Genomic DNA, 24,880 nt, shown 5'->3' with positions numbered 1-24,880 from the left:
TGCCTCAGCCTCCCAAGCCGCTAGGATTGCAGGCATGCGCCACTGTGCCCGGCAACATTTGTTATTCACTTAAAAAAATTGTTTTTTGATAGTAGCCATCCTGTTGAGTGTGAGTCATTAATAATTGTTTAAATAGGATCTCAGGTGCTTAGAATTTGTTCAAATCTTGATTCCTGGCCCACTCTCATCATTGACCACGCATGTGCCATTCTTAATTGACTCTTAATAGTATAACAAACATGTGTGAACCCACCACCTGATTTAAGAGTCCAAATATTAAAAGCAACTTGCTACCCATGTCACCTTCCTCTGTGACATCTATTTGCCCACACGAGAGACAACCACTTTATCCTGAAATTTTTGTCTTCATTTGAAAAACCATTCTATTATATATGTAAATATATGGGTTCCTAAATCACATATTGTTTATCTTTGTTCTTTGAACTTTATTCATAAAACATACGTATGTCTCCAGGTATTGTCATTTTCCCAAAGCTCCAGGTGATGCCCACGCACAGGCTGGGGACAGCCACTATCAGGGCACTTTCTATGGGGCCTCTCTGCCAGCTCCTTGGGTCAGCCCTGTGGACCACCTGACTGGCCTTCCTTCAGCTCTGGCTCTAGGACTGACCTTTGGCTCAGGTTCTTACTAGGTGAGTCCCCAGCCCCGGGCTGCTGTCTGTTCACCCAGGGCATTCTGTTCTCATCTGGTCTTCAACCATCCTCTTAAAGCTCTTTCCCCATCCCTAACTGTGGATGTGCCATCTCCATCCTCTGCCCCTTTGTCAGTGTGCTCTTTGGTGCCCACCCCACGCCTATAGGAAGCACTTATTCTTAATAATGGCAAAGGAGAGCTAGCAATGGTGCAAAGGTTGGCAAATGGAAAACTACGTAGAGAAAAGGACAAATCAAAGCAAAATTTCCCTGGTATCTTTAGTCTCTGCCAACTGGGACGGCAGAACTGGGGCTCGTGAAGTCACAACACAGAAACAGGAATGCAGATCGTTGCTGGTGGGACTGCAATTTGGTGCCACCCCCCTGGAAAGCAGTATGGAGACTCCCCAAGAGCTAAGAATGGACTCACCACATGGCCAGCTCTTCCACTCCTCAGTAGATTTCCAAAAGATCTAAAATCAGTATACTACAGTGCTGCAGCCATGTCAATGTTTATAGCAACAATATATTATCACAATAGCTAAGCTATGGAACCAACCAAGGTGCCCTCCAACAGATGACAGGATAAAGAAAAGGTGATACACACACACACACACACACACACACACACACACACACTGGAATATTACTCAACCACAAAGAGGAATGAAATTATGGTATTTGTGGGTAAATGGATGGAACTAGAGACTATCATGCTAAGTGAAATAAGCCAATCCTAAAAGCAAAGGCCAAATGCTTTCTCTGATATGCAGAAGCTAATCCAGAATGGGGGGTGGGCAGGGTAGAGAAAGAAAGAGGGAAAAAAAGGGAGAGGAAATTTCATCAAGATAGAAGAAAGATCAGTACAGTAGACAAGGGGAGTTGAGGGGGAGGAGGGCAGATGGGAAAGGAAGACAGTGGAATGAATCTGACTGAACTTCCATATGTATATACATGAATTTAGCAGAGTGAATTCCAATATCAAGTATATCCATAAGACACTAATTTTAAAAAACTATAAATATATTGCAGCAAGAGCAATAGAGGGATGGGGGAAGAGCTGGAGACTGAATTGGAGCAAATTATATTCCATGTTTTTGTGATTATGTCAAAATGTGTCCTAATGTTATATATAGCTAAAAAGAATTTTAAGAGTACACTATTTGGCTGGAGATGTAGCTCAGTGGTAGAGCCCTGGCCTGCACCAAGCCCAGCACTGCAAAAAGTAAATAAAAAATAAAGATAGAAACACTATTAGTATCAAGAAAAGAAAGAAAGAATTGGAATGCAGTTAGTCCTTAACGTGTGGACCAGCCGATGTTGCCCCTGGATGAGCTGCTCCATCTCTGAGTCCGTGTTATTCGCCCTTCCCCTGCCACTCCCCTGGTGACCACGAGCCGTGTGCAGCAGTGCAGACTAAATTGCATTTATTTAAAAAGGCTGCAGACAGTCCACAGGGAGAGCATGGCTGGCTTTATTCTGGGTTAGCCCGATTCGAGGACAAAGAATTACACTCTTGCTTGGCTCCTTGGTCTCTGGGGTCTCTGTCTGTGTCCCAGAAAAGCTGGGTTTCTTGGAAAGAACGAAGGAGATGAGAAAATGTGGTCTTTCCTGCTCTCATCTTGGGGAAATCACACAGGTACATAGAATGGAATCGGGGTGTCCCTTCTTGTTGTTCTTTGGCTGCGACATTGAAGCTCTTCTCCTTCGCAGTCAGAGTAGGAAGTCCGGACGGTTCTTCCACATCCTATGGATACAGAGACCCAACTGCTGAATAGGAGTCAAGTGTCCTCTCTGCCAATACATTAGGGTCTGGAAGTTAAGTCTGCTGAAAAAAAAAAATCAAAAAACAAAGCACATTTGTAGGTGGAAAAACTCCTATTACCCACAATAAATTCTCTTTTGTGGCTCGAATGAAAAGTATTGTAACAACTTATATTTTGTCTCAAGAAATCAAAAAGGTTCTCATTTGAGAACCACTCCAACAGAAGTGGAGTTGACCACTAACCAGGGAGTTAATGAACCTGTCTTCTTGGAGGTTTAAATATATTAAGTGACATTGAATCATCATTTGTAGAAATTTTAAACTTCTAATTCTTTTCCTTGAGTCAGTGAGTCCACCTGTCCGTCTGATCCTCGGGGATCTTCAACCATTAAGTGTCTGTACTTTTTGTAAGTTAGGTGGCACCAGAGCTCTCCCTCTCTGCGGCACACACTCGCGGGGAGGCACAAGTTTGCCCACACAGCTGGCTCTAAAAGAAACTCTGGCTTTTAAAATTGCTATTTTCTTTTTCTTTTAAATCATGGTCTTAATATTGAATCCAAAAGCTCAAGCAAACATGATGTCAGGGAGAGGCCCAGTAGGGCAGTTCGAGAAGATTAGATGTCTTCAAATTACATAAAAAGTGAGAGCAAGAGGCCTCTAAAGTCAACATTTAATAATCTGAGTCACACTCGTGGTTTTACTCCCTTGCTTAGAAAAACAGTATCATCACCGACTTGTCGTAAAACCTCCCAGGGGCGCACACTTCTGTGGGAGAGAGGCTCGCAGACCAGAGGGGAGCATCCGAGAGGGGTCCCCGGGCCCTTTGGACGTGTGCCAAGGCTGGAAGTCCTGAGGTCTCTGGAGGGCAATCTTCAATTTCTTCACACAGAGAAAAATATCTAAATAAGGTCAGCGTTAAATAATATTGTTCTTCAATGGTGTGTTAGTCATCTTTTTGTCACTATGATTAAAATACCCAACAAGAACAACTTAGAGGAAGAAAGGTTTATTTTGGCTCATGGTTTTTTAGAGGTTCAGTTCACGGTTGGCCAACTTCATCGCTCTGGGCTTGAAGTCAGGCACAGCATCATGGCGGAAGGGCATGAGGAAGGAAAGCTGCTCAGGTTATGTAGTTGAGAAGGACAGAGAGGGAGAGAGAGACAGACAGACAGACAGACAGATAGGGAGAAACCAGAGACAAGACACAGTGCCCAAAAGTATGTCCCCAGTGACTCACTTCCTCCAGCCATGCCCACCTGCCCACAATTACCACCCAGTGGTCCATTCAAAGTATTAATCCATCAAATGGATTAATCCACTGATGAGGTTACAACTGAGAATCTGATCATTTTACCTGTGAACATTCCACCCTGGATATCTTGTTTCTAACACATGAACTTTTATGGGAGGGGACACTTTATATCCAAACCATAAGGTTCTTTGTTCTGAGCAACAACGTAAAGGGTAAAAGAATAGATGTGCACCAACCCCCTAGCAGCAAAATTGGCTCTTGCCTGTTCAAAGTTAAGTTTCAGGCAGCACGTCCCCTGTTGTGGCTCCAGGACCAGTAGCACCTGTCGCTCTACACTTGTCAGGAATAGAAATTCTCAGCCACCTCCCCAGACTTGATGCATCAGAAACCCCGGGGAAAGGACCCAGGAGCAGGTGCTGAGCAAGTCCTACGGGCGATTCTGGTGCAGGTTCTAGTTTGATGACCACCGATTCCATATTCACTACGCAAAAGACCACCAGGTGTCTGAATATAAGCCAGCAATAGGGTGTTGCTTACGGAGGAGAGTACGGAGGAGAGAGATGAACCACCAGGACTCTGGAGCTCATAAACCATATTCCTACCTTCAGGAAAGGGAGTGATGTGGACACAAATAATTTTTTTTTTTCCAGCTGAGGCCGATTGACATCAAAGCCATAAAAAACAACTCAGTGTCACAGAAAGGTAAAATAAACCCACTTAGATTACCATTTTCCTTCTTTACAATATGAAATACAGCATATTTACTTTTCTTTGTCTTTTTCAGTTCACATAAAACAAAGCCAGGAAAAATAGCACTGTTTTCTATTGTAGTTTAAAAGGATCCCAGATTCTACAGCAGAACTCATTTCCTTAAAGGGCAAAGACTTTCAGGACACCCCTTTTGTACCTAACTCACTCCTTAAAGAAGTCAAAAAGTCCATAAAGGCAAAAGGGAAAAGTTGCAAAAATAGCCCAGGAAGAAATATAAATGAGAGACAGAGAAAAAGATAGGAATATATAGTTGGCCTCTGCATCGGCAGCTCAGCACCCGTGATTATACAAACCATGGATGGAAAATTGTTTGTTTGTTTTTTAATTGCATCTGCTTCGAGCATTTACTGACCTCTTTTTTCTTGTTGTTATTCCCCAAACAATACAGTATAAGAATTATTTGCATAGCATTTCCATAGTAGTAGGTATTATAAGCCATCGAGAGGTGATTTAATGATACAGGAGCATGTACATAGGTCCTACGCAAGCACTGTGCTGTTTTAATAAGAGTCTCTGAGGATTTTGGTATCCTCAGTGACTGTACGTAGAGAGGAACACATCACAGTGTCAACAGAAGAAAATTACAGGGGTTAAAAAGCAAAAGGATGATACCTGAGACACAAGGAACTGAAGTGATTCACAAACTAGATGAGTAAGGCTCATGAACTTCAAGTCCCATTACCTAGCTACTAAGAGACAAAGCTTTTCACATCTGGAATCCCAGAAACTCTGGAGGCTGAGGCAGGAGGATCATGAGTTTGAGGCCAGCCTCAGCAACTTAGAGAAACCCTGTCTCTGAAAACAAAAAGATAAAAATAAATTCCCGGTTCCCCAAACAATCAAGCAAGCAAAGAAACAAAAGAAAACTTTTCCTTTAAAAAAATTAAATTCATGAAAATCTTTGTCCCCAAATTCTGGCCAAGTATCAAGAACCAAGAACTAGACTCTTAAGGACATGGGATTCTCTCTAATGGAGGGGACACCTTTGTTCCAGAAGAGATACTGGGATCTGTGCTGAGCTGCTTGCAAGGCAGTGAGCACTTGGGACAGGGTACCCAAGCCAAGGAGGATGGGTACCTGTGATGAATGGGGCAGATTCTTGTTATCAAGAGAAGAGAGGAAAAGGGAGATTTGGGTTCTTTAAAAATTTTCCACTTTGCTGAGAATATCTTTGAGTTTTAATTCACAGCAACTGCTTCACAGATATGGAAACATGGCTCAATGGAGCAAGGTCTGTGAATTCTCACCCTAAACCACAATCCACCGCTCACTTCTCAACCAGTCAGTATCCTGTTTCATGCTTGGTTCCATTTCTGAAATAAGAATATATATATCCTAACATTACAGAGTGCATGATAATTAAGAAAAGCGGACCTGAGAACTTAGAGAGGCGAAGGCTTAGTAGGTACATTTTAGAATTCATGAAGAGTGTTCTGTAGCAATAACTGAATCCTTCAAGAGCCATTGTAGGCAGGGTTGGCCCAAGGGAAAATACCATCTGACCCAAACGACAGGAGACAAGCACCCACTCCCAAGGAGGGAACGGCTTATTCAAGAAAAGACATCTGAAAGCATAAACTACCTCGACACACAAAAAGAGACCTCTCAGGCACGTCTTCAGAGTCACAGAATTACTTACTTCCAGGTAAGGTCAGTTCTTCCAATTAACACTTCCATTCAGGAAAACACGAGTCTTCCACTTGGTATAGCTAAGGGCTGGACATTCATTTTGTCATCTCACTCAAGAAACAAGAAAGAACAGTAAGAACTGGGGATATAGAGCTCAATTGGTAGAGTGCTTGCCTCACATGCACAAGGCCCTGGGTTCGATCCCCAGCACGACACACATACAAAAAAAAATGTGGTTTAAGAAAGAACAGTAAAGAAAGAGCCACACCCTCATCCCCACTGGCTTTCATCAATCGGTAGGTTGGAGTGTCCAGTAATGTGTCTGACAATATATTTGGTGGGTGAGAGAGGTTACAGTCCATCTTACAGGAAGTTCCAAGCTTCTTAGGCTTGTCTGTACTCATCTTTCCTTGGATCTGAAGCATCATATCATTAATGTATGAGTAAGAGTCATACCAGGAAAACAAGTTGAGGAATTAAGCTTTTTGCTCAAAGACAGCATTACAGAGGAAGTCAAGGGATAGTGGGAAATCACATGGAAATATTTGTTTTCTGTACATAGGTTCAGACACAAGTTATCCACACAAGGGCATAATCTGTCTTTCAATCTCTAGGTGGAAAATCCTTCTCTGCCTTCCCTTGAGAGGAGGAGAACTGGATTTGAACATATCTCTCTTTGGTGCACGTGGTACCTCCCTTGCACTTCTTCAAAGCTAAGAGCGCTGCGACAACGAGGAGATGCTTTCCCTTGGGTAACACTATCACATCAAGCATGATCTCTCTTGAATCAACAGAGTTCATAAGGATCATTCTCGTATCAGGACAGCTAAATGGACAAATAATATCTAGGCTTCCATGCAAGAATGTTTGATCAATAAAACACTGGAATTAGGGCATTTTCCATTAATCAAATTGCTTCACCATTAAAAAGCCAATCTAGGAATGAGGTAAAATTTCACGTGGCTGCCAATGACTTGTTACCCAGTGATGACCTTGGGTCAAGACGGAGAGAGCATATCCTGGGCTGACTTAGGCAGGACTTCAAAGCTGTGATATGATGAAGCTAAAAGAAAAGGGACCCAAGTAGCCCATGAATAGTGTCCTCGATCCTGGCATTTGGAGAGCCTTCTCCACTCAAGGTAAATACAAGGTTGATTGCACCGTTTGATTTCCAGCATACCACGTCTCTGGTATTTATGAGTTCAGTCTGAAAGAATGAAAAGAGTGCAAAAGACAGAGGAGGCCATCCAGTTCCTAGGCACCTTTGTACACAAGAGAAAAAAGAAGTGGTAGTAAGTGCGCTTGTGCCAAATGCCACCATGAAGACACGTTCCTCTTTTGGAGATCACATTCTTTTCTTGCTTGATAAGAATCAGGAGAACTGACGGTTATCGAATGCCTACTACGAGCTAAGCAATTTACAGACATTCCTTGTTAACTTTTCACAACCAAGTCAAGGAAATGCTGTTATTGTATCCATTTTCAGATTAAGAAACTGAAGTCAAGAAGATTAAGGGGGGAAAAAAACCCCTTCATTTGGTGGTACTGGACAGTTGGTGGCAGATTTAAATATGTTGTGTACAACGACAAAACCAGAATTCTTCCCATCATATGTGGTTGTTCTAGCAATGTCAACTGGGAGCTTTAATGTCCCCTCTTGCTGCTGATTATCAAAATGTAATAATTTTATGCACCCCCCACACACACACCCCCCACACACATACACATTTGTGCTCAGCTCAGTGGTCAAGTGCAGGAACTCTGGAATGAAACCCAAATACTAACCCTGACTCTGCCCAGTGGACAAGGCACCCAGGCACTCTCTGACCCGGTTTCTATTTTGTGAAAGTTATACCAATAGTGTTCATATCCTGGCTCAGGAACAGTGGTGTCTGGAGGAACACTGACTCAATTTTATAAAGGGAAGAGTTATCCCAGTCTAGGATTAAAAATAAACCCAATGAAGATCTCCAAATTGTCATATTGTCCTCTTGCGTTAGAATAAAAATTTACTAAAATTTTAAGAGTAAAGTAAAAACTGGGGTTGTGAATATTTTAAACATTATGCAAATATTAGTCCTAACTGATATATCAATAAGGGTACAATTTTTGAGTAATATTGTTTGTTCAGTGCTCCTGGAAATGTTTAGACAATGGAAATTTAGTGCCAAGGAGGTCAAGATTCAAATGTAAGTCTACTTATAGGACAGGTAGTTTTATTTCTGCTCCATGCCCAGGGATTCCCTAATCCCTATATAATGAGTATCATGGGCCATCCAGGCTCCCTGAATTAGAAAAAAAAAATGTATACTCTACAAAACACATGACTTACTGAGAATCAGGGAGTAGTTCAGTCATGAACTGGAATGTGATCCTTTTATTGTTGTGATTAAAAATTCTAATTTGACACTGATTCTCAGCATTTACAAAGGACGGGGTTCTGACCCATGGTGCAACGTGGATAAACCTGGAGGATTATCCTCTGTGAAATAAGCCTCTCACCAAAGGACAAACACTGCATGTTTCCACGTACAAGAGGTACCAGGACGCATAAAACTCACAGAAACAGTACGTAGGGTGGTGATTGTCAGGATCTAAGGGAAGCGGACGGTGACAAGTTGTCTCACAGGTACAGAGTTTTACAAGATGAAACAAATCTAGAGATCACTTACCCAGCGACATCAGTGTTCTCCACATGACGGATGTACACACGGTTAAGACGGTCAATTTTATGTTACATGTAGTTTGCGACAATTAAAGATCTTTAAAATACTGATTTCAATCAAACCAACTTGTGGCTGCCCTGGGGGCCACCAATTAGTGGAAGGGTGTCCTGTTGTTACTGATGTGTAAGATCCGAAGGAATTATCTATGCCTCTCCCTGTCAGCAGCCAGTCTGGGTGATGTGCTGCAGATGTGGTCTCTGCTCCCCAATCCAAACAAGAGTCTAGGCCACCCACCCTTGGCCTTTGGTTCTGTCCTCGGGGAGCTACAAATCTGACCCTTGAAGGAAGGGCTATGTGTGGGGAACATACATGTGTGCACCCCAAGGGGGCTGCCCTGATGGACCCCTTTGCCTACAGGCATCTGGATGGGCGTGATAAAGTCTGCTGCACAGGGCAGTTGTACTGAATCTCACGGTTGTCAGATGTGGTGTTTTTGTTCCTGATGACATTGTTGGAGCTCTAGGCTGCATCCCAGCTGTCAGTTTTAGCATCCATGTATTTTCCTGGTATGCAAATGTCAACTTTGCAGTTTATAACTCTGGCCATTCCTCCAAGCAGGAAATGACTGAGCCCTTTGGTGAGTGGAATTTATTTAGATTTCTGGTTTCAACGCCTCAGGTTAAAATTGCTGCCAATTAATTCTTCTAAGGTATGTTTGGACTTCACAAGGGTGTGGATTGAATACCTATGATTTTTTTTTCTAGGTTGGAGAAAGGAGGAGAGAAGACAAACATCTTGAGTTTCAACACAAATGAGAGCCACAATCCAGTCCAGCATACTAGTTAATTAACAAATGATTATTCTCCAAAATAGTAACATAGTGCAAAAGGAATCTTCTTATTTAATAATAATTATTGCTTTATTGACACTTTAGCATTAATTCTTTGTTCTCCCCTCTATAGCCACTCAAATATTTCCCCATGCACATACATGTTGATGTGTGTGAGATAATGTGTGTGTTGTACCTATTGCAGAGTAAAAAGAACGGTAATTTGAAGTAACTACAGCGCTTGCCATTGAAAGAGTAGATATTTTGCCCTGATACCTATGTCACCTGTTATGACACTATGATTTTTAAAACACAGCTATCAAACAGCTCATAGTTCGCCACAGAAATCAAAATGCACAGTGACAGTCTTTATCCTACATGTCTCATGATTCAAATCCTCACGAAAAGTAGAGGCCACACTGAAGATCAAGTGCCACCTGTTACTGGGATGGGGCCAAGTGACCTCTGACCTGACTGTCACTAGGGAGTTTGGGTCACATCTGTGATTTCCATCAGCACCCACCACCTTCCATGCAGAGCCCAGGGCAGATGTTGGTGAAATCAGGAAGCTGCTTTCAAAGGACAGATGAAACGAACACTGGGATCAAACAGCTTAGCCCAGTGACTGATTCTCTACGCACAGTTCTAAGAAATGACCTGTCCTTGGCCTTTTAAAATGTTACTTCCAGAATCTCAACCTGTCAGGCAACTGGAGAGGAGCCACAGCAGGTGAGACCATGGGATGTGACCAGGGGGTCTGGACGGCAAAAACAAAGCCACTTCAGCCCCCAGGCTCGAAGCTACAGTAGGGACACTTCCAAGACTGGAGCCTTCGCTAGGAGAACCTGGGGGCTGCTTCTCAGGCAACAGAACTGCAGAAACCAGAAGTGCCCTTGGCAGGAATGATTTCAGTTTTAATGAGAAGGGGAACAGGAGCTTCAAATGGGGTTTCCCTTTTAGGTTCTACTGTGAACAGGTGTTGGCTTTACTCAAGGAAAAATTTCACAGGGGTGATTTCATGCATAACCAAGAGCAATGATGCTTTGTTGTTTTTGTTTGTTTGCTTACTTTATAAGATCATTCCAGAGGCTTTGTACATGCATATTAAGTGTTTGTGTGTGAGTGTGTGTGTCCAGTTGCACAAAGTCACCAAAAAGTCCTGGTAACCATCTGCAGAGCCCATTCACTGATTTTCTTCTCCTTTATGTTCTGTTTCACAATCTGGGGAAGTGTGGCGTTCCCCCACTTCAACTCATACAGTGTCCCTTTCATTATGTTAATTTCTGTCCTTTCCAAGATTAACATTTGACCTGCCACCCCACTCATGTTGGCCAATGTTCCCAACCAACCATGTGCCCTGAATAACGGGATGAGACATGAGGACCTTGTCCATCTTTCCTGGTAGCATGGCTGTGTCTCTGGGAATTGTGTGTCATAACCAACTTGCTGCTCTCCACTTTCACCAGAGCTTCACAATATCCTGTCTTTCCAAGAATGCCATCAGGGGGAAGGAAAAGTCAGCTCAGCTGATTTCACCCATTTTGCCTCCCCCTCCCCCAACCCACTCCTTGTCTTCCTTCTTTTTCATCCCGCCCTTCAATCTGCTGGATTCTCTAAGAGGCTGCACTGTGTTGTTATGTTGCAGATGGATTAACGGACGGATGAATGGATGAATGGACTGACGGATGGAGGTATGGATGGATATTTATTCTAGGGGTGGGCTTCCCCAGAAGCACTCTGAGATAAGAATTCACACGTAAATAAGAAACTGGTAGAGGAATAGAGAAGTGAAGGAATAGAGAAAAGGGAAGTGAAGGCAACTATTCAAAGAGAATAGTCACCTAAGTTACCACTTAGCTAAATCCCACTGGGGCATTTGATGCCCCAGACCATGATGATCTGCCTTGCCACAGGCAGGCAGTGAAGGCAACTGATCGTGGACTTGAACCCTGGAGACGGAGAGATCTCAAGCTCATCTCAGAGCCATTGAATCAGAATGTAAAATTTTAACAGAATCCCCAAATGATCAAGTTTGTCAAGTACTGGGGTAGAATGTCTCAGTTACAGATTAAAGGACAAGAGAACTGTGCTAGGTGTCCAACTCCCCATTTGACATTAGTTGTGAGCTATTTTTGAAGGTTCTGGCTTTTCGACATGGCCTCTGTGTGGCCAGAGCATTCATGCTCCAGTGGCCAGAAAGAAAGTCCCCAAACAGAAAACAAAAGTTTTAGCAAAAAAGCAGCCTTCAGTCTGTAGAGTTACACTATAAGTCCAGCTGTGTCCCGATAAGTCATGAATCTGATGTTTAAACTGAGGTTATAGTGTAATGGTGATAACCAAAACCTTAATACTGATTGAATGTTAAAGACACATCAAATAGATGAAAGTAAGCAAGATTCAATCTAGGCTTATATTCTAAATAGTCAGTTTACCTTAGCAGAGAAATACAATTATCACATTCACTTTAGAAGCCTTAAGATAAATATAACATTACTTTGTAGTTATTTCAGCCGCTTTCAAGTAGACCATGAATGAGGTCAGGAAACAGGTTGCCTTGTTTCCTAGGCTTATTGTTAGTCCTGGTATTAGCTCTCAGGAGTGGTGGGAGCTACATGACCGACATCTTTCATTGCCATCACAAACCATGCACTACATTTATTCTGGAACACATTCAAGAGCTGAAATTATAATGGAAAAAAAGACTTGACTCCTATTATAATGTTAAGCACTGGTAAAGACATTTGGATAGCATCCATAAAAATCTATGGCTATTCCCAGACACAATAAAGTAACTACACAAGAAAAGCAGTTTCCACCAAGATGTTAGTTTTTATATACTTACATTTCAAAAGCGTACCAAAGTGTTCTATAGCATACAAGGAAAAATGGGTTTATTAAAAAGGAATTCAAGATGTATCCAAAGTTTCTAAATCTGCTTAGAAAAAAATCAAATAGCAATTTATTAGAAATATCAAATTAAAAATATAATTTTAAAGATTTTTATCCTTAGATAATATGACTGTAGAAAATGTGACTCCAGAACTTTCACACATGATAGAATGTATTAATTTGTGAGCTAAGATTGTAAGTCCAATACTTGAACTTTATTTAATATAATGAAAAGTAAAAATAAATTAACTATACACCCTTTTATATATTTTTTGTTTAATGTAACATCAAAATTTTTTTTGGGGGGGAAAAGGACTACCGGGGATTGAACTCAGGCACTCCACCACTGAGCCACATCCCCAGCCCTAATTTGTATTTTATTTAGAGACAGGGTCTCACTGAGTTGCTCAGTGCCTCGCTTTTGCTGAGTCTGGCTTTGAACTTATGATCTTGCTGCCTCAGCCTCCTGAGCCACTGAGATTATAGGTGTGTGCCACGACACCTGGCTCAAATGAATTTTTTTTAAATACATATATTTTTTAGTTGTTGATGGACCTTTATTTTATTTATTTATTTATTTATTTATTTATTTATTTATTTATTTATTTATATGTGGTGCTGAGAATCAAACCCAGTGCCTCACACATGCCAGGCAAGTGCTCTACCACTGAGCCACAACCTCAGCCCCTCAAATGAATTTTAAATACTCAAAATATTGAAAAACTACACCTACTAGTTATTCATTAACCAGCTTCCAAATTGAAAATGCTTTATTTGGAAAATGAAAAGGCATATATTCTTATATCTATCTATCTATCTATCTCCTTAATATACATAACTAATAAAATCCTACAAAATGTATTCTCATGCCTCTTGTCTCTTCCTTTATCTCCCCTCGGTCTCTTTTCTCTCTGCCCTTTGGTTTCCCTCAGCAAAGGTAGTTTTACATCCATTAAATAAGTCTCTCCTGAGCTCAGAGAACTGAACATTTTCTGTGCTTTTCATCATATTAAAAAGTGGCTGCTTTACTATGAATGACAGTCTAGCAGGAATCTTGCTTTTGCTGCAGTTGCCTCTCTTCCTTCATTAGTATTTTGGGCTCTGGCAAAGCATTCAGGAAGAAGCTTGAGGCTTTAAGTCACTCATGTACTTCGAGTGTGAATGACAGACTCATTAATTTAAAAAAGCTCTGCCCATTTTGACCCTTCACTCCTTACTCTCTCCTCAACTTCAGTTTTTCCAAAAAATGGTTGGAAATACCCACTTGGTTACGAGTTCTCTTCCTCGAAGAAATAAAATGATTCGTCCCTAGCCTAAGGCACATGTAGGAATTAGCTCTGGAGACGCTGAGGCAAGAATACCCGAGCTAGGCTAGGTTGGCTCTCCAACATACAAAGGACTTGCTCTGGAATCCACTATTACTGCTCCAATGTTCTGAATCTTGGGATGAGAATGAATCTGAGAATACCAAATCTACTTGTATCAAAAAAAGAAAAAGAAAAAAACGAAGTGGGTTTTAAGCCAGTGAGAACAGCAAAAAGCCACAAAGCAAGTCACATAAGCAATTTCAAATGTTGTAGTTGTCCCAGGAAATAAGTAAAAAGAAACAAGTAAAATTAATTTTAATAGTATTTAGCCCAATGGGTACAAAATGTTTGCATTAACATGTTTCTCTCTCTCTCTCTCTCTCTCTCTCTCTCTCTCTCTCTCTCTCTCTCTCCCTCCCTCCCTCTCTCTCTCTTTCTCTGTATTAAGTCTCTAAAATCAAGTGTGAATTTTACATTTATGGCACATTTTAAAGGCCCTGCAGCCACCACGCCAGGTTCACTTAGATCGGGACAATCTATTACATGAACCATATTGCCTTTAAAAAATTTGCAGGGTCTTTTACAGCCAGATCAAAAGCTATAACAGAAATCATGAAGCTGAAACTACATTTTTATTATGATGAGGTCTGAATTCTTTCATTTACATTTAGAACTCTAGCCATCAAACAAACTTTTCTCTAAGGATTATTTTATCACCCAATTTAATTCCCCACACTCTCATTCATCTAAACACGTCATGAACAGCACCCCCCCCACACACACACACACACACTCTTACTCTCTACAGTGTCCCATCCTTGACCCCTGAGAGCTGCTTAGGGAATTAGGAAACTATTTTAATTATGATTTGCTATTTGATACAAAAAATAACCTAATATGCTCTGTTTGAAAATGTAATTGACCTAAGGTACAGAAAAGATCTCCATCAAAGCTCCATTTAGGTCTCTGTATGGCCAGAGGACTGACCCCAAGAAGCAAAATAGCTCTGTGATTTGAAAAAGCTCAATATGTCAGAACTTATTTTTCTGTGCTCTGGGCCTCTGGTCAAGATTTGAAATTGGAAAAAAACAAAGTACGACCTGATTATCTCCATTAAAAAATTCACTGCAATCCATAAGAAAGCTACCAGAGCTAATAAATTGTTTTAGCAAGTTTGAAAGATCCAAGCTCAATATATAAAAATTGATTCTATTTCTACGAACTAGCAATGAACAATTAGAAATTGAAAATTAAGAAATCAACAACACCATTTACACTAGAAAAATGCTTAGGGAGAAATCTGACAAACGATGTACTGTGAAAATTATCAAATTTTGCTGAGAGAAATTAGAAATTAGAGGATCAAAATAAATGGAGAAATATATTTTGCTCATGGGTTAAGGGGTTCAATAGTACCAGGTTATCAATTTTCCCAAATTTATCTATAGTATCAATACAAATACAATCAAAATCCCAGAGGCTTATTTTTCCTTTTCTTTCTGTTTCTCTGCTGTTTGTCTGTCTTTATTTATTTATTTATTTATTTATGGTAGAAAACCAGAAGCTGCTTCTAAAATTTATTTGGAGATTCAAATGTTCTAGAAAATTCAAAACAAAGAAGAACAAAATCAAACAGCAGTATTTGATCTTGAGATGTCAAGCATAACAAGTGGGGGTGAGAATAGGATAAAAAAAGGCTTAGTAGTAAGTTTTCCCAAAGTATCTTCAGATAAGAGGGTATGAAACACTTATGTGTTAGGATGCAGTAAAAGAGAAAAGAAATCGATGTGGCGGCGTATAGACTGAGAAGTACCAAATTGACAGAGCCCAATAAATATTCACTGGGTATAATAAAATCAGTTGGGTGGTGATGAGTCTTGTTAGAAAAAAGAAAGCTGCTCTCAAAAATTCATAAATGAAATCTTATTCACTGATACATTATTTTATCCCACCCACTTCTAAAAAGACTTGAAGTAGCTAATAATGATCTAGGAAAACAGCCAAAGATGAATTACCTTCCATATATATTTTATACTCGCACACTCCTGCAATTCTTTGATTAGAGGGGAGATTATTGAGAGACTCCCATTGTACATTACTAAATAATGGGGGAAAAAACCAAAGGGCTTATATATATTTACCACTGTCTAGACTTCTGACTTATTTTAGATCCATCTAATGCATGAAGTACAATGGGACATTTTCCAAGACCAGGAAGAGTAACGCATAACTGGAGCTGTCGTCATGGTCCTTCTGATGTTCAGAAATTTCCCATGATTGCTCCAAGAAGGCAAACACTTGGGAACCACACTACAGGAAATGAAGGGTTTCATCTGAATGGCCACTGGCCACGCAGACCACAGTGTCATAAAATGTCTTACCGGGATGGTATCTCCTGCTCCAGCATCGTCCCTTCCTGAGGGAAGTTTGGTTCATTCTAGAGAAGAAATTGGGGACTGGGGATTTAGGAGAGATATTCTCTGTGTTTATGAAAAGCATTAGTAGCAACAAATGACTCCTGACAGAAGACCTTAGGTTACTACTTCAGGGATGCTATTGTTTTCAAGAGGAATCAGAAAAAAAATCTTTAATGTGTGAATCTTATATGTTGAGAAACGAAAGAAAAATTAATGATGCTGGACTCTGGGCGCCTTAAATATACTTCTGTGGGATAATGAAGATGAATTTCCATTTTAATTTTTTAAATAAAAATAAAGGAGACAAACAAACACCATGCACTTTTTCCCCCTGCTGACGAGCATCATTGCCTTGCCCAGAATTTGGAATTTGGAAAACTAAGGGCTGACTGCATTTGAATTCTGACCTCATTTTTATGCTTCCTGTCATATTCTTTCTAAATACAGAGGACGTTTTTCTTCTGCCTCCCACTATTGTTCAAATCCCCAGTGCTTTTCACCAGGAACTTCATGATTTGAGCCCTTGGTTATGTCTACATTTCTACATTTGCAGAAACGTGCAAACGTACACATATGTTGTATTTTCCTCTGATTTGGTCTTGAGGTCCCTGTCTGGAGAGTGGCTTTAAATCTCAGTCTGCCATAATGGGGCTCCAGGAGATTTGGTCACGGGTGTTTACAATGTGACTTTTTTATCCTGGCGGAAGGCCTAATGCCTAGGTGTCCTTCTCACAGAAACTTGTTTATACTGGCAGGAGCTTTTGTGGCTCTTGTCTGCCCTGTGTCCAGTTTACTCCCATCAAAATCACTACTCCCTAGACGAGCCCTGACCAGGAAAGAAATCGGGTTCAGGTGTGTCAGCCAGGTGAGACACAGAATAGGCAGCACAACAGAACTTAGGAAATACCAGATCCTGGAGAGAAGAGGGCATAGGCCTCATGGAGCCCAGAGGAAAGGGGAGCCACCCAAAACATGCCTGCTCAACCTGCAGGTGGGGAGCAAAGAGAGACAGAGAGAGGGCAGGGGAACACCTGGGGGTGGAAGGCTTTATTGGGGTCTAGGATGTTACCTAAGCAGGTTTCCTGAGGGAAGTTCTAATGGTAGGCTTAGAGCAGGTATGCACAAGTTCTAGGTGGTCACACTATGACTGAGAGATGATCACTGAGGCATATCCACACAGTCCACATGGAGTGTAGGGGTCAGTGGACAGTCCTCCCATAGGCTGTATCTATCTGGTACCATATTCACACCCTACAAGAGAGCCATATGGAAATTATTTCAGGACTAAATATGGTCTAGGCTTCCAATAGACTCTGGGCCTTTGCCATGTTCCATTTTCTTAAAATACCATTTCACACACAGTCTTTGTTTGGCTAACTTCCACTGATGCTCAGCCTAGTGGCCACTTTCTTAGAAAAATTCCTGATTGACTCTGCCAGTGATGATTAAGTCTTTTCATATGTTCCTCATGGAAACCCTCGCCTTTCAGAACACTTATTTCACCGTCGTTTTGGCCGATCCTGTTTTCTAAAGATGCCTATAGTTGTATCACCCACCCCACATACTCCTACCTTGCCTCTCCTTCATCAGGAGTTGGAGACAGACGTTGGAGGTCTCTTGTTCTACTCCTTTGGAGTCTAGACTGGTCTTTACTAACCCACAGAATGGGGTGCGCCCAGTGGTCTACGATTTCCAAGGCAGGATCAGAGAAAGACATGCAGCTCTTTCCTGCTTCTGTTGAAATGCTGGCTCTGACCAAAGCCAGTTACCCTTTTAGAATTCTAGTTACCTAAGGCTGTCATGGTGGACACATGCTGCAGGTGTTCCCAGCAACACCTCTGAAGGGCTCCCAGAAAACAGCCTGAAGAATTCAGCCAAGTGAATGGGGACATCTCCAGATAATCCCAGGTCCCTGCCATCAAGACACAACCAGGCCTTGAGTCTCCCAGATGAGCCCCAGACATTATGGAACCCTGTGTCCTGTGCAGGTCCTAAGATTCAGAGTCATGAGCATAGTATACATGGTTGGTTCAAGTTGCTAAGTTTGGGGATAATTTGTTACCCAGCACCAGGAACTGAAGTATTATTAGACAGTTGGATGTTTTACTAACCTAGGTGATAAGATCCCAAACTGTATAGCATAACAGCAGGGACTGTTTGCCATTAAAACTTTAGCAAACAGCCACATGCCCATTATGTAATAGAAATATAATAAATAATCTTAACTGAATGAATAGGCGAATGAGTGGATGGCTGCTTTCCCCCTTTAGCATTGCATTTATCTACCTCTTCCTTCAGCTTAAGTTTGGTGACTTGGTCCCAGAGAGTTTGAGTGTGTCCAGGATATTGTTTTCTTGTCCCTAAGTGTCTACACAATTAATTCCTCCTGTTTTCTCTTGACCATTCCTTGCCCCAACGAAGTGACCAAGAGAAAGATCTGGTGTCATTTGGAACTTAGAAAACCCATCTGGTGCAGCTGCTGGAGTGGGACAGCAGGGGACTGGAGTGGTGGAGAGGGGTTGCTGTGGTTTAGATGGCAAATGACCCCAACCACCCATGTGTTAAAGGCTTGGTTCTTGGTGGTAAACCTTTAGGAAGTGGGGCCTGGTGGAAGCTCCTCGTGTTATTGGAGGAAAGACCTTAAAGAGGACTGTGGGCTCCCGGGCTCATTCTTTCTCTCCTTCTGTTTTGATATGTCACCACTGAATGTCATCACTGGCTTTCTTTCCACACATGCAGCTGCGTTGCCATCCATGTCATGAGGTGACACAGATGAGGAGTGGCAATCCGACATGTGCCATGTCATTTGGACTTCAAGCCTCCAAAACTGTGAGCTAAACACTTTTTTCTTTACAAAGTTAGTTTCCTTGAGTATTCCATTATAGTCACACATACCTGACTTCACCAGGATGCAGAACTATTCACGAGAAAGGTTCTGCCTCTCTCTTTCTGCGTATCCCCTGTTATAGTTTGGGTCTTTAATGTCCCCTGAAAAGTTTATGTGTTAGGCAAGGCAGCAATGTTCACAGGTGAAAAGATTGAATAATAAGAGCTGTAATCTCATCAGTGGGTTAATCCATTTGATGGATTAATAATTTGGATGGACTACTGGATGGTAACTCTAGGCAGGTGGGCATGGTTGGAGGAAGTAGGTCACTGTGGGGGAGGGGGTGTCTTGGAGACTATATCTTGTTGCTGTTCACGGACTCTCTGTCCTTCCCATGAACTGAAAACTTTCCTCCACATGATGAAGACTTCTAAACCATAAGCCCCAATAAATCCTGTCTCTCAGTTGCTCTTGTCAGGTATTTTGTTCAGAGCAATGAGAACCGACAAGCCCCCCCACCCACCAAATACACACACAAACTCCAGGACAGAGAACTTGAGAAGACCACAGAGACCACAGTCACACACACAAAGCATCGTGAACTCCATTCTCAAGGAGTGTCAGCTGGAGGGGCGGGGGAATGACAGTGAGGAGGGGCAATTCAGGTGCTGTGTTGTATGAGGTGATATTGCTGACTTTAAAAGTCTACACCATTTCCCCCTCTACCTCAAACCATTTTCCTTCCTTTACCTACATACATGCGTGTGTGTGTGTGCATGTGTGTGTGTGTGTGTGTGCGTGCACACACATAGCCCAGAGGAAGCCTCATTAGTGTCTTAATCACACCTGGTTCCATGCAGAATGCTAGAGGAATTACCCTAGTTACAGAGACAGAATAGGAATGAGAGTAAAAAATAAGAGGAGATGGGGGAAGAGTTATCTTTTATTTGGTGTTTGCTGAATGTTATGAATTATGATAAGAATTTTTTTCCAGAATCTCATTTACTCTAAAACAGAAGCAATGCACAAGATACATATAGTGTCCAATTTATAGATGAGGAAACCAATGCTTAAAGAATTTAAGTAATGGCTGGGAGAGGAGGTGTATACCTGTAATCCCAGCAACTCAGGAGGCTGAGGCAGGAGGATCGTAAGTTCAAAGCCAGCCTCAGCAATTTAGCAAGGTCCTAAGCAACTTAGTGAGACCTTGATTCAATAAAACATAAAAAACATCTGGGGATATAGCTCAGAGGCTAAGCACCCCTGGGTTCAATCCCAGGTATCAAAACAAAAAACAAAAAAAAAATTTAAGTATCTTGCTCAAGATCACATAATATACATTAGGACGAGAATTTTTAGACAGGTCTGGCTGCCTCTAAATTCCATATTCTTTAATATTCAAGTAGGCTCTGTTGGGTTTTGTTATCACCTATAAGTATCCAAATAGCCCAAAGAGATAAGTATTCAAACAGGTCTCTGACCTGGAGGGGTCACATTGGTTCTGATGTGATCAGAATTGAGCCCCCTACCTGAATTGGACCTCTCTCTCTCTCTCTCTCTCTCTCTCTCTCTCTCTTCCTCCCTCCCTCCCTCCCTCCTTGGAGGCCTACACACAGCAGGATCTCCTAACGACCTGGTGTCCAATGCTCCGGCCATTCCTTGAGGTTCAAGAATTCAGGCCAAGAGATTCCAACACAGTGCCTTGCACCATGGAAGAGATGGTGGAATCCTCCAGTTGATGGCTTTTAGCCATACATTGCTTCACGCCCAAGAATGCACTTGTTTATGGCAAAAGGAAAGTGACTTCCTAAGACCCATTCTGGTCAACCACATGCGTCTCACCCATCGTAGCAGCCACTGATTTGAGTTGGTTTTGTTAACCTCCCATGACACGGTGTGTACATAAGCTCTGTTTGCTAAGACAACACAGAGCCAGGGATTTCTTCAGTGTTTACAGTAAGTGATAAGAAAATGAAGTACCACAATCAAGTGCTCAGGCTCTCAACTCAGCTCCTCTCAGGTTACCAGGAATTCTCAGTGGCATTTCGTAGCTTCAGGAGTATGCATTCTTGAAATAAGCCTTGGCCTGCTGGAAACACAACCAAGGCTCTGTAACTGCCACATTCCAGAACTGTAAAGCAAAGATTGACACCCCTCCACCCCTAACACGACTCCTTTGAATTGGTTTTTCTTTATTTTTCCAATCCAGCAACTATTTCCTGACCATCTGCTATTGCAGGGCACCCTACTTGGCCACTTGGCCCTGTAGAGGACACCAAGAAGTAGGAAACATGGCCACTGCCTTTAGAATATTACAGATGGGCAAAAATCAGTAGTCAATCCGCAGGGTCCCCCATGGGAGGATTAGCTGGACCCTAGGACACTCCCAAGAGGAGTCTATTCCAACAGGCAGTTATGTACTTGATTTTGATTGTCGTTTTACTCTGATGGCTTAGTTCAGTATGACCTTTGGATCTTCACTGTATAAACTACAGTGCAGATATAATTGGCCCTATATCCCAACTTTAACTAGCCTATAATACCTAGTGATTACAGAAAAGTTACATATTTCAACAGATTGCTTTCTCATTTACAGACCTTGGATCGGTCAGAACATAATTGCTCATAACATACGCAGGCCGGTTTTTAGTTCTCAAAGTCAGAATATATGGTCTAATATGTAATTATGATAAATGATAACTTACATATAAGTTACTGTGCTACTATAAAATGGTACTTGGACCCTTCAGTTTTAATATACATTATGTGGTTGTCCATCTCACTGGGGGAAAAAAAGCCACCAACTTTCTTTCTAAAACTTCTGCTCTTTAGGATATGATGTTCACTGAGAGCTGCTTGACTAAGCAGCAGAACTCAATTTCAGGCTGGAAAATTCAGACTCCTCAGTGGTGATCTTTTACATTTTCTCCAAAAGAGAAAAAGGAGACATGGCAGGAAGAAATGAATAAATAAACGAACCAAAACATGAGCTCCCATGAAAAGACAGAGGAGGGCATTAAAGAAAGAAGAGAAAAGGAATGAACAGGAAAAAGACTGACTGCTAAGGAAAAGAAAAAAATCTGACCAGTAGTCTGATTTAGTATAATCCATCGTGTCTTTGCTGGCATACCCAAAATAGGATATTCCACTTAGTTCCAAGCAAATGACTCCAAACACCAAAAGCAACGAGTGACTCAGAACATCAGTTGAATGGGCTCTCACACCAGATCCAAGTTATTAATAGAGTTGTTTCCTTTTCTGCTAATAATAGGTCAGAATATACAATGATGTTCCCCAGGGCCCCCCCCCAAATATATTTAGAAATAGAGTGGATTCTATTTTAATATGGTACTTACTCTGCTCTTATGATTATTTGTCATAGTTAAGTACAAAGAGCATTACAAAAGCACTCGCAAATCTGTCGAATCATGATGTTTAAAAGCAACGAGGTCTAATTGTGGTGTGATACAGAAGGAGTCAGGCAGTAAACCTGCTAAGGAGGATGGTGCATCTCATGGTCTTCTCTTAGTACTTTTCTAGTCCTTAAGAATTCATTGTCAACACGCCCCTCTGTGGTCCCCTGTATAGTGGTGGTCACACCTTGTTAGATTCAACTTTATTGGATCTGTTCTTTATTTCTCTACCAATGCCTTTCTCACTTGACTTTGCCTGTAGTCCTTCACCACATAAAAATACCAGAACTAATAAGATGATTGGATGAAAAATGCAGAATAATAACCATGTAATATGTAATGTGCCACAAATGTGGCGTACGCATATTATGTATTATGGCAAAACCTTAGTAATTGCCTGTCTGGTTTGATTTTCGGCTGAGTAAAGGGAAAAATTCTGAGGCTGTACTATCTTTTCCTCTATTTTATTATTATTATTATTATTACAAATATCCTTATTGGTCAGGGAACCACATAAATCCATCACTCCAGATTTATAGTTTGCAGAATTTCTGGAATTGGAAACTAACCTAAGGTGAAGCATTTACCCCAACTCAGCTTTCCATAGTTTTCATACTTTTTTCATCAGAAATGAATTTCAAGTTAACCTTTAGATAATAAGAAACAAGCGTTCCCTATGAAATTGTGGGGTAGCTAAACCCCAGGGTAGGGAGCCGTGTGACTCAGGGTGAGGACATGGTGTTCTCAATCATCCCATTAGCAGATGACTTTACACACAAGTGGCCTTCTTGGGTCTCGGAGCTTCGCTGGGGCTTCCCTAACCCAGAGGAGAAGGAGACAATATGATCTGGGGTGGGGAGTAGACGGGGAGGAAATAATGCCTCAGCAAAATTCTGGTATGTTCCTAATTCCTGCCTCCCCAGTTTTCTACCCACTATGACTTCTGTCCCCCGACTGAAGTCTGAGGAGCACTGGATCACATGTCAATCCTCAGACTTCCACAAATTTCTATTGAGGGTGTGCCTCCAGGGCCAGAGGTCACAGCCTGAGCAGCCCACGCCTTTGTCTACGGGTGATTGAGTCCAGTGGAGGAGGGTGTGTTCGTCTTCTAGAGTTGCCACAGTGAAGTGCCACACACTGAGTGGTTTAAACAACAGAGATGTGTTGCGTTACAGGCCTGGAGACTGAACGTCCAAAATCAAGGTATGGGCAGGGTTAGTTCCTTCTGAGGGCTGTAAGGGAGAATTTGTTCCATTCCTCTCTCCTGGCTTCTAGCAGCTGCCAAATGGCGTTCTCCCTTATCTTCACAGTCTCTTCTCTCTGAACATGTGTGTCTCTATGTCCAAATCTCCCTTTTGTGCAGGGACTCCAGTCATGCAGACTAGGGCCCATTCTCATGATCTTAACTCCATCATCTGAAAAGATCCTACTTCCAAATAAGGTCATGTTCCCAGGCACAGGGGGTCAGAACTTCAATGTCTTATGTTAGGGACACGATGCTTGTTTGTCCAAATGGAGAAATAGTTTGGAGTCTCTGATCCTCCATATTGAACTTCATGGCAGAGAGGATTCTGTGTTTTAAAGGATTGGGTCTGAATAGTTTTGTTTTTGACAGATCTAGTTAGCTCAGGCTGCTATAACAAAATAACCACAGACTGGGTAGTTTAAACAGCATTTATTTATCACAATTTTGGAGCCTGTGGAGTCTTAGATCAAGGTAGTGGCAGATTTGGCTACTGGTGAGGACTCACTTCCTGGTTTGTTCTCTGTGTCCCCAGTGAAAACAAGAGCACTAATCCAACCATGAGGGCTCCACCCCCATGAACTCATCTAGGTCCCACCTCCAAATATCATCATCTTGGTGATTAGAGCTTCAATATGTGAATTTGGGAAGTGGGGAGGAGGGCAGAATCATTCATCCATTGCAGTTTTCATTGTTATTAAGAGGATCAGTGAAAAGCAGCATGCTGAGATCCTTCCCGGACACCCATGGACTAGATCCCTGTAAATCACAAGGCTGCTCCCGTCAGTCAAACCTGTGATCAGTTAACAGGGCCCTAATAATGGCTGGCCACGCAATGTAAGTAACCCATCAAAGACAGTCCTTTATTATTTAGTCATGCAAACAGAGGCACACGGTTCCCCAGCACGGCTGTTAACAGCCACCACTAGACTCTGGAGAACTGTTGGATTTCTTCCCTGCTTTCGTGTGATTCATGGGCTGTGATTGCTCCATCTTTCTGGTCACCCGATGTCATGGAATCCCTCCCGCTACCCCCACAGAAGCCTATGACCTAATGCTAATTTAGGAGAGGAAACCTACCCCTCCTCAGGCTGCCTCTTTTGCCGAGAAGAGAAATCGTCATCCCTTGATGCCTTAAAATGCACATCTGCCCTTCAAATAGGAGCAAAACCTCTAGGGCTGAAAATTTTAATTGAGTCTAAACAAAATCCCTTGGAA

General features: G+C 41.8%; 1 long non-coding RNA gene across 1 annotated transcript; it reads right to left on the bottom strand.

Moving 5' to 3' along the window:
- Nucleotides 1-2,064: 2,064 nt before the first annotated feature.
- Nucleotides 2,065-21,091, bottom strand: LOC114102641 (uncharacterized). The gene is made up of 2 exons (XR_003584544.2): nucleotides 20,987-21,091; nucleotides 2,065-2,482 (listed from the first exon to the last, which is right to left on the bottom strand). It is a non-coding gene; the product is annotated as an uncharacterized lncRNA (long non-coding RNA).
- Nucleotides 21,092-24,880: the final 3,789 nt, after the last annotated feature.

The sequence above is a fragment of the Marmota flaviventris genome, chromosome 6 (assembly GCF_047511675.1).
Source record: "Marmota flaviventris isolate mMarFla1 chromosome 6, mMarFla1.hap1, whole genome shotgun sequence".
Lineage (NCBI taxonomy): Eukaryota > Metazoa > Chordata > Mammalia > Rodentia > Sciuridae > Marmota > Marmota flaviventris.
Note: the sequence above shows the minus strand (reverse complement) of the source record. Positions and strands in the feature narration are given on the sequence as shown.